This window comes from Cricetulus griseus, chromosome X (genome assembly GCF_003668045.3).
Source record: "Cricetulus griseus strain 17A/GY chromosome X, alternate assembly CriGri-PICRH-1.0, whole genome shotgun sequence".
NCBI lineage: Eukaryota > Metazoa > Chordata > Mammalia > Rodentia > Cricetidae > Cricetulus > Cricetulus griseus.
In genome coordinates this window covers 123772290-123783178 of record NC_048604.1, presented here as the reverse complement: position 1 = coordinate 123783178, position 10889 = coordinate 123772290, and the positions used below count along the sequence as shown (strand labels likewise).

The following is a 10889-nucleotide window of genomic DNA, read 5'->3' as shown; positions in this document are numbered from 1 at the left end:
CATGAACTGGAGTTTGAACAGGTTTCCTGGCTCTTCATTGCAACTGGAAGATTGTCATTTCTCTCCACCCTGGAGCAAGAAACACTCTACCATTAAGATCCATGCTAGCTGTATATAGTCCATTTAACCCTTCTTCTATTTGCCTTTGGAGCGTGTATCTCTTCCTCTTTTATTTTCCATCAAAAGTGCTGATCGCACTTTACTGTTTCTCTTTATTACTGCATGAATGCCATGCATGTAGTGTCTGTATCTAAACAAATTTTCAAAAGCAACAACAAATCATCAGCACCAGACTCTATACCTGTAGTTTCCTCAGTGATCATTGCTATATCATGATATCACTCAGAATATCTCTGCCTCTGACCTTCTATTCTAATTAGTGTGTGTGTGTGTGTGTGTGTGTGTGTGTGTGTGTGTGTGTGTGTGTGTGTGTGTCTGTGTGTGTGTGTGTGTGTGTGCCTGGGTAATTCAGATGACAAGTTAACTTGAGGAAATCATTCTCCCTCTACTGTGTATTGGGGGTCCCTCAGGTGACTCAGGCTTGACAGTGGATATCTTTACCCACTATCCCATCTTACTGGCCACTGAACTAATAATATTTTAATGCAACATAACAAGTGCTATCCTATCTTTCCAGCTTTTTCTCTCCATTAATTTTCACACAGAATGATTTCAAAGCCATTTTATTGTCTGTCTATTAGACTGATTTGGACTTGATTCTCATCCATGCAAACTTGATCCCCCTACTACAATACTAAACCATGATGCTACTGTACTTAAAAGCTAAAATTGAGTCCATTGTCCTTCTGCCATATCTCTTCTACAGTGTGCAACCTCCCATCAATTCCATCTTCTGACATTGTTGCTTCTGATTCAGTTACTGGCTGCTGTTGAAGAAAACCAAATTTGAATGGATTAAGGCCACCATATACTTGTGATCCCCCTGTCTTTCTCTTTCATACACATGTATGTGTGTGTTTCTTTGAATCTTATTTTTATGGAATCTTTTTCATACAATATATGATGATCAAGGTTCCCTCCCCATCTCTTTCCAAATCCTCCCTACCTCACCATTCACCCTCCCCTCTCTCTCTTTAGAAAACAAACAGATAAATAAGCCAACCAGCAACTATAATTAAAGAAAAAATACAAGAAACACACACACACACACACACACACACACACACACACTCCATAAGATCACAAAATCGGAAACCATGATATATACAAATAAAAGGTAATAAGTCAAAAATAAAATACCCAAGCAAGGTAATGTGAGACAAAAGTCTACAAAAATACCATTGATTTAATTTTGTGTTAGGCATCTGCTGCTGGGCACAAGGGCTATCCTTAAGTGTGGTTAATATACCCAGTGAGACTCCATTGGAGGGAACAAAATTTTCCTTTGCAAGCCCTTGTCAATTAGACATAGTTTCTGGGTTACAGATGAGGACCTGTGTCCACTTCCCTCTCAGTACTGGGATTCCATCTGGCTTGAAGCTGTGCATGCCTTGTTCATGCCACAGTCTTTGTGGATTCATATGTGCATCAGTCCTATTGTGTCTAAAAGTTACTGTCTCCTCTCTGGCTCTTACAGTCTTTCCTCTTCCTTTCCCCCATAGCTCCTGAGCCTGTGGGGAAAGGTTGGGTGGAGACAGCTCATTTAGGACCCAGTGTTCCAAAATTTCCCACTCTCTGCTCATTGCCCAGTTTCTGCCCTTTTTTGACCCTTAGTATCCTTGTTAATTTGGTAACTTATCTCACCAGTTTCCATGCCCATTCCTCTGAATGTCCAGTGTTTTCCAATGACCTCCAATTCTGTTTCTTATTCATGCCACCCTCTAAGTGTAGATAACCTTTCCTCCTATTTCATCCAGAACATGAAGACACTTGGTTACTTGAGTTCAATATGTATTAAAACATACCTGTGAATTATTTTTATCTGTACCTATTTTCAAGATGGGCTCTTATGCTAAATGAAAGAGTAATAGGCTGTGAAGGCCATATCCTGTCTTCTGCTCAAGATAACATTATGACTTCTCTTATATCATACAGATTCAGAGTTTTAGCCTCCATATTACCTACCCTTTCTCCTGTATCTCCAGCCTTTCTACTTTTGAGGTCTTTTTCTGTCCTAAATCTTCTAATAGCAATTATATTCTACTCTTTTTCTAGCCCTGTCTTGCCTTGTCTTTTCATATCCAAGATAGTAAAATAAATAAATAAATAAGCCTAGATTTCTTGCCCCTTGCTTTCCATTTTATGTCTATACTTCAGCTTACCCTAGCAGATTCCGTAATCCATATAGGCTGTCTTTTCCAAGGTTGCCAGTGGCTTTGTTTTATTGATTGCCAAGTCCATTGATTTTTTTCAGACTTACTAATGAATAGTCTGTACAGGAAAATGTTATATTGATCCTGTTTTCTCCCTGTGTTTCTCCTGTACCATTCCTATTTATTTGTTTTTTTCATTATCTGCCCTACCTTTACCATATTATTTTCATATGCTCTTTGTAGTTATGTCTTCCAAGGCTCAGTTCCCATGGTCATACTTTCAGGAGGTTGTGGGACCTTTAGGAGGTATATTCTTGCAAGGGTTTAAGGAACACTGTTAACCTTCTGTCTTACTTTGCTTCATGGCCCATGATACAAATGGGTAATAGCTCCATGCTATTGTCATCTGGTGTCCCTCAGCAGAATCCCAAAGCAATGGAGATACTTGATCTTGAACTAGAACCTGCATAAACATTAGCTAAATTGAGATTTTCACTTTTTTACTTATGAGAGTTCACCTGAGAAATGTTTGTGACATAAGTATATAAATATATAAAATATATGCATAATTCCAACATTTACTGTCAATAAATCACAATTTTAAAAAAGACAGCTCCTTAGTGTACACATGATTATTAAAGAAAACAAATTTGCATACTATTGTGGCAGTATGAGCTGGCACCCCCACCAGCAGTGGAGGAGTGATCCCCTTTCTCCACATCCTCTCCATCATAAACTGTCATTGGTGTTTTTGATTTTAGCCATTCTGACAGGAGTAAGATGGTATCTCAGAGTTGTTTTGATTTGCATTCCCCTACTGGCTAAGGATGTTGAGCACTTTCTTATGTGTCTTTCAGCCATTTTAGATTCCTCTATTGAGAATTCTCTATTTAGTTCTGTACCCCACTTTTAAATTGGATTAGTTGGTGTTTTGGAGACTATCTTCTTGAGTTCTTTGCATATTTTGGAAATTAGCATCCCTGGGGAGTAGAAAGGGGTTGGGATAGGGGGTCGTGGGGGGCAGGGGAGGGAGAGGGGACTGAGATTGACATGTAAAAAAAAGCTCGTTTCTAATTTAAATACAAAAATAAAAAATAGAAATGGGGACTATTTGGAAATGGAAGAGGACAAGAAAGAGAAGATGGGCAAGAGGCTTGAAAGCCAGGGAAGGATGAATAAGAAATTATAATGACCTACACATATGAAAATGCCATAATGAAACTCACTGTTTCATGTGTTGACAGAAGCTAGAGAATGGGCTCAGCATTTAAGAACACTTGCTACTTTTGCATAGGACCTGAGTTTGGTTCCTAGCATCTTTGTTGAGTTTATCATAATAGCCTTTAATTCCAGCTCCTAGGCATCTGACATCCTCTCCTTGCCTCTGTTTGTGTCTACATGCACATACACACACACAGGCACACAATATAACAATTAAAATGAAACTTAAACACACACTACTATATTTACACAAGTGAATAGAATTGAGAGTTCCAAAATAAGCTCATATGTGTATGACTAATTGATTTTCAACAAGGTTATCTAGACAATTAAAAGGAAACATAATACTACTTTAATGAAATGGAGAAACTGGATACTCCATACAGAAGAAAAACATTTTATCCCTAGCTTAAATCATAAAAAGCTATATATATAGGTGGATGAAAGGCCTTTAAAAAGAGCATAAAGCACAAAACTCAGGAGAACACCAGGGCTAAATCCTCTAGTACTTGGATTTTTAAAAGACGAATTTTTAATTATGATATCAAAACATGAACAATAAAAGACAAATAAGCCTTCTTCAAATTAAAGTTTTATTTTAAAATTTGTTTTATTTTAACTATGTGTGTGAACCTGGGTGTATATGCACATGAGTGTGAGTACCAACAGAGGCTAAGTGAGAGTGTTGGTTCCTCTGGAGCTGCATTTACAGGCTGTTGTGAGCCATGGACTCAGGAAAATAAACCTGGATCCTCTGAAAGAGCAGAAAGTCCTCTTAACTGCTGAGCCATCTTTTCAACCCCCAAATTAAAAACTTTTATGCATCAAAAGATACTACCAAGGGAATAAAAGGACAGCCCTCAGAACAGGAGAAAATATTTGCAAATTACATATCTGGTAAGGGTCTCTTGTTCAGGGTTGTGACATAAAGAAGTCCTAGGACTTAACAAGAAGACAACTCAATTAAAGGGGGCAAAAGGCCTCAAAAATATTTATCCAAGATAAATATTCAAGTGTCCAAAAAGAACATGAAAAGACACTCACCATCCCCAGTGCCAGGGGAAATGCAAAACCAAACCATTATGAGCCATCACCTCCCACTTACAACAGCAATAAGAAAAAGAAAATAGAAAAATGAGAAAAGCTAGAGAGAAGTTGGGGCCCTAAACACTATTGGTAGGAATGACTATGGAAAACGCTCTTGGGGCTCTCACGTGTACTGCCGTGTGTATGGTCACGTGTATGGTCAGCGGGATCAGGAAGGTCCGGGCATGGACCTCGTTGCGGGCTTCCGAGACCCCTGGTGTCGTCTACCTCTCCCGCAGGAAGTGCTGGCTTCTTTCATCAGAATATCCCTGGGACCCGGGCTCCTAGGATGGAGCCCTTCTGCCTCACTCTCTTCCCTTCTTCCTCAAGTGTACAGTTGGTAACAGTGGGGAGAAGTGTTCCCTAGTTACTCACTCTTCATCCTTAGCAACAATGAAGGAGAACGCCCTATTCAGAATGAGAAGAGGAAGGAGAAAAACAGGAGGAGGCAATCACTTTGAGCCATATACCCATCCAACCAAAAGATACAGAGCTTTCATTACAAACACACCTTTTGATGTGAAATGGCAGTCACTTAAAAGACCTGGTTAAAGAAAAAGTTGGTGAGGTAACATATGTGGAGCTCTTAATGGACGCTGAAGGAAAGTCAAGGCGATGTGCTGTTGTTGAATTCAAGATGGAAAAGAGCATGAAAAAAGCTTCTGAAGTTTTAAACAAGCATAGTCTGAGTGGAAGACCACTGAAAGTCAAAGAAGATCCTGATGGTGAACATGCAAGGAGAGCAATGCAAAAGGTGATGGTTATGACTGGTGGGATGGGTATGGGACCAGGTTGTCCCAGAATGATTAATATCTCACCCAGGATCCTAAAGAATCCTAACATCCCAAGTGAAATTATCCATGCATTTCAGGCTGGAAGGCTTGGAAGCATAGTATTTGTAGCAAATCTGGATTATAAAGTTGGCTGGAAGAAACTGAAGGAAATATTTAGTATGGCTGGTGTGGTGGTCCGAGCAGACATTCTGGAAGATAAAGATGGGAACAGTCATGGAATAGGCACTGTGACTTTTGAATAGTCCGTTGAAGCTGTCCAAGCTATATCTATGTTTAATGGCCAGCTTCTGTTTGATAGACCAATGCACATTAAAATGGATAAGAGGGCCTTACAAAAGGGAGATTTTTTTCCCTCCTGAACAACCACAGCAACTTCCCCCATAGACTTGGTGGTATTGGCATGGGGTTGGGACCTGGAGGGGAGCCTATTGATGCCAACCACCTGAACAAAGGCATTGGAATGGGAAACTTAGGGCTTGTAGGAATGGGAATGGAAGGCATGGGATTTGGAATAAATAAAATTGGAGACATGGAAGGACCCTTTGGTGGTGGTATGGAAAACATGGGGCGATTTGGATCTGGGATGAACATGGGCAGAGTAAATGAAATCCTAAGTAATGCACTGAAAAGAGGAGAGATCATTGCAAAGGAGGGAGGAGGTGGAGCTGGAGGCAGTGTCCCAGGGATCGAAAGGATGGGGCCTGGCATTGACCAAATTGGCTGTGCTGGCATGGAGCACATGGGCACAGGCCTAGGCCATGGCATGGATCGAGTGGGCTCTGACATTGAGCGTATGGGCCTGGTCATGGGCCTCATGGGCTCAGTTGACAGCATGGGCTCTGGCATCGAGCACATGGGCCCACTAGGTCTTGACCACATGGCCTCCAGTATTGAGCGCATGGGCCAGACCATGGAGCACATTGGCTCTGGTGTGGATCGCATGGGTGCCGGCATGGGCTTCGGCCTGAAGCACATGGCCATGCCCATTGACCGAGTGGGCCAAACCATTGAGCGCATGGGCTCTAGTGTAGAGCACATGGGCCCTGCCATTGAGTGTATGGGCTTGAGCATGGATCACATGGTGCCCACAGGCATGGGGACTGACCTGGAGCACATGGGCGCCAACAACCTGGAGCACATGGGCCTGGAGCGCATAGGAACCAACAGTCTGGAGTGCATGGGCCTGGAGTGATTAGGCGCCAACAGTTTGGAGAGTATGGGCCAGGCCATGGGCCCAGCATTGGGTGCTGGCATTGAGCGAATGGGCCTGGCCATGGTTAGCACTGGAGGTGCTAGCTTTGACAGAGCCATTGAGATGGAGTGGGGCAACTTTGGAGGAAGCTTCACAGGTTCCTTTGACGGAGCTGGAGGCCATGCGCCTGGAGTAGTCAGGAAGGCCTGCAAGGTATTTGTGAGAAATCTCCCATTTGATTTTACATGGAAGATGCTAAAGGACAAATTCAATGAATATGGCCATGTGTTGTACGCTGACATCAAGATGGAGAATGGAAAGTCCAAGGGGTGCAGTGTGGTTAAATTTGAGTCTCCAGAGGTGGCTGAGAGAGCCTGCCAGATGATGAATGGCATGAAGCTGAGTGGCCGAGAAATTGATGTTTGAATCGATAGAAATGCTTAAGCAGTTGTCGTTTTTAAACATCAATACCAGACCTCTGAATTTGTATTTTTTCTTGTTAACCACTTTAATTTGTTGGCTGGATGGATAAAGATGTTTAAAAAATTCAGTTGCTTTTTGGGGTAATTTGAATTAATTTTTTAAAGAGTGGGTTCCATTTGATTGTTTGCATTGAGATTGCAATGTGCGCAATTTTTTTGTAGTTGTGGCATCTTGTTGACATTGAATATGACTTTGATAATAAATACCAGTTGCTGAAAAACAGAAAACACTCTTGACAGTTCCTTTTGACATTACATAGAATTTCCATATGACCCTGCAGTGTTGTTCCTATACAAACACTGAGAATAACATACATGCATTCTCATAGCAGGGGTCCTCACAATAGCAAAGTGGTAGAAATGGTTGGCCCTCATTAGATGAACTGATAAAGAGGCTGTAAGATGCATGTGCAATGGTTAATTGTTCATCCACTGAAAGAAATAATGCACTGATCCATTGTCCAATGTGGATGAACTTTGAAAATACTATAAAAGGGCAATGGAGTCAGATGCCAGTGGTCATAGATTCTTTGGTTTAATTTGCATGAAATAGTCAGAATAAGTAAAATTATATAGATAGAATGCAGATGATGGTTGCCAAAGGACCAGGAAGGAAAGTGTGCAGAGAAACTGTTCAGTGGGCACAGAGTTGTACTTCAATAGTGTAGAAATATTTTGAAACCAGATAAAGATGATGGTCATCCAAACTTGAGAATGTACTGAATGCAAACAAATTGTTAATTTTAAAATGGTTAGCTTCAGATTTCACCTTAATAAACTTGCAAATTTATTTCACTTATACTTTTAAGGCTTCATTAATAGCATTGCTAACCAGACATTCATCCTAGTCAGAAATCTGGAAACAATTCAGAGTATCTTCTTGTTGGAATTGGGAATGTCCTATTGAGGATGGAGAGCAACTGCTTGGTCTTGTATCATAGATCTTTTTTTATATTTTTCTTTTAAATTTTGTTCTTTCCATACCACATAACATTATCATGTTAATTTATGTCATGTACTATTTTTTTCAAGACAAGGTTTCCTTGTGTAGCTTTGGCGCCTGTCCTGGAACTAGCTCTTGTAGACCAGGCTGGCATTGGACTCAGAGATGCCCCTGCCTCTGTCTCCCAAGTAATGGGATTAAAGGCATGTGCCACCACCACCCAATTTTGTCTTAGACATTCCTCCTTCAAATTTCAATCCTTCAGTTCACTTTTACACAGCAACAGAAATTATCTAAGACAGTGACTCTCACACCACATGAGGTTTGCACATCACTATAAGGTCCTAGTCTCAGAATTTTTGATCCAGTGGGTCTGTACTTGTAATAAGCTCTTATGTGATGCTGATAATGCTGATGAGCACCATCAATCTGTGGCTTCATTTATCAATAACTTTCCACTTTAAAATTCTCTTCTCCTTACCCTAAGTTCCAGAGTATGTTTATTGCTCATTTCTCTAGCTTCTCTCTCTGGCCTATCATCATAATATTCTTATGGATTTCAGTACATTTTCTTTTATAAAGTTATGCAATCTGGTTGTCTTTTTACACCACAGAAACTAACATGTGCTTGTTTAAAGAAAATAGAGATTTATTGCGAGTTCTTCATAGACTTGATAATACCAGGAAGGTTCAAGAAATAAATACGATTCAGGACAGATCCAAGATTTAGCCAGCAGTGAGTGACTAGACAGCAGAGTATGACCAGTTAACCATTTGTTCCAGGAGGTAGTTTCAGAATGAATAAGCTGTATCTGTTTTTCCTCTTTGAATTTACTAATATTCAAACCTTATTGAGGAAAACCTTGGTGTCATATTTTAGTTTCATCAATTCATACATACATGATTGCTAGTACAGAAAGACACTTAAGTGTCTTTCATAATCTCACTGAAGCAAGGCAGAGGAAGAAAATATCCACAGAAGGAAACCAGGCTGTCATTACCAGATTACAGTGACAATATAATCAGAAATCCCCAAATCACCACCAATTCCTTCTTTGTGCCCTTCTGTGCTTTGTACAAACTTCCATATTATTAAGGCTTCCAGAAATCTTTCCATGTGTGTCTTGCTACCCTAGTAGACTAGGAGTTCCTTGGCAACAGAAACCACGTTTCTTTCATTTCTATTTCTAGAACTTAGCAGAGCATGTGGCAGTAAGAAAATATTCAATAAATGTTTGTTGACAGATAAATAAATGAAGAAAGCAATGAAACCAAATGGATCCAAAACATAGCTGAATTGCTGGGTGAGAGAAGCAAAAATCCCTGAAGAGGGGCTGGAGGCTTAGTTTAAGTAGCTTATATGAAGCCAAGGCTACACAAAAAGCTGCTCCAAAGCATGAAAATTTAAAGGCACCTTGAATAAACTCTAACATCGCAGTGGAACTCAGGCCCCTGGTGGAAAGAGTTATCATTACAAATGGCACCCAATGTGAGGCCCGAACCCACAACCTTGAGAATAAGAGTCTCATGCTCCACCGACTGAGCTAGCCAGGTGGAAGAGAGAAAAAAGGGGCCTGCATGCACGCCTCCCTACTACTTAAACCCCTGTTACGTCATTCTGACCATGCCCAAGCAGGTGTGTTTAGCGGTATCTGTGGCCAGCAGTACCTCTAAACGATTTTTCCCTACAATTCCCCTTTTAGTCTAAAGAGGATTTAAACTTAACAGTGTAAATTATAATTAACAGTCATAAAGGAGTCCCCATGTGATAACAGCAAGAGAGGACACATGCCGATGGTGTCCTCAATAACGTAAGTCTATACAATATATAGATTAATGGTTATGGTTGATTCTTAAGACAGAGCTAGCAAATTAGAAATCGTAGTCATTGGTCAGGAGCATTGTAAATAATATAAGACTCTGTGTGTTTTCGGGGGGGGGGGCATAACATGACGGTGGAACTCAGGCCGCTGGCAGAAAGAGTTATTGTTGCAGCAAACTTTCTGGTTTTCATCAGAACCAGAGATGTGTAGGAAGAGAAGTGTGTGTGTGTGTGTGTGTGTGTGTGTGTGTGTGTGTGTGTGTGTGTTATGCATGTGTGTGAGTACTTCTGCCAGTGTGTGTGCATATGGAGGCCAGACTCATTGACACATCATGTCTTATATTGTTTTCCATCTTACATTCTTGAGATGGATTCTCACCGTCTCTGCTAGTCTGGCTAGACGGACAGTAAACTCTAGGATCCACCTGTCTCTGCCCACCCAGCAATGAGATTACAGACACATAGCACCTTGTCTGGATTTTTATATGGGTTCTGGGGTTCTACAGGCAGGTCCTCGTGTTTTCACTGCAAGAGTTTTACCCACCAAGCTATCTCCCCAGTCCTAATGTAGATATTTTTAATAGCATAATTGAAGTACAGCCACCACACAACCAACTTACCATGTTTTATGTGCTAAATTTGATGTACGGATCACCATAATGAAGATAACGAGAGCATATCCTTCACTCTTAAATTTAGTCTCACTCCTTTATAATCACTACCTTCAGTCAGTTCCCATATGCTCCTTCACCAGTGCTTTCTATCACTGTGGGCTAGTTTATATTGTTTAGAAATTCATGGAAAAGAAATACTGCAGGCTATTTTGTGACATATTTTTACTCTGTATGATGATTTTGAGACTCACCCATGCTGTTTGTGTATATCAATAGTTTATCAATATAAAATTCATTTTATTTCATCATTGTATAATATTCTAGCACACAAAGACACCATGGCACATTTATCTGTCCATGAACATTTGATTTATTTTTAATTTAGAATATTATAATGATGTTTTTGAAATAAAATCTTACTATATATCTTAGTCTTGCCTCAAGGTTGTAATCCTCCTGCCT

At 40.4% G+C, this 10889-nt stretch overlaps 1 pseudogene; it reads left to right on the top strand.

Moving 5' to 3' along the window:
* Positions 1-5140: 5140 nt before the first annotated feature.
* Positions 5141-7010, top strand: LOC100769901 (annotated as a pseudogene).
* Positions 7011-10889: the final 3879 nt, after the last annotated feature.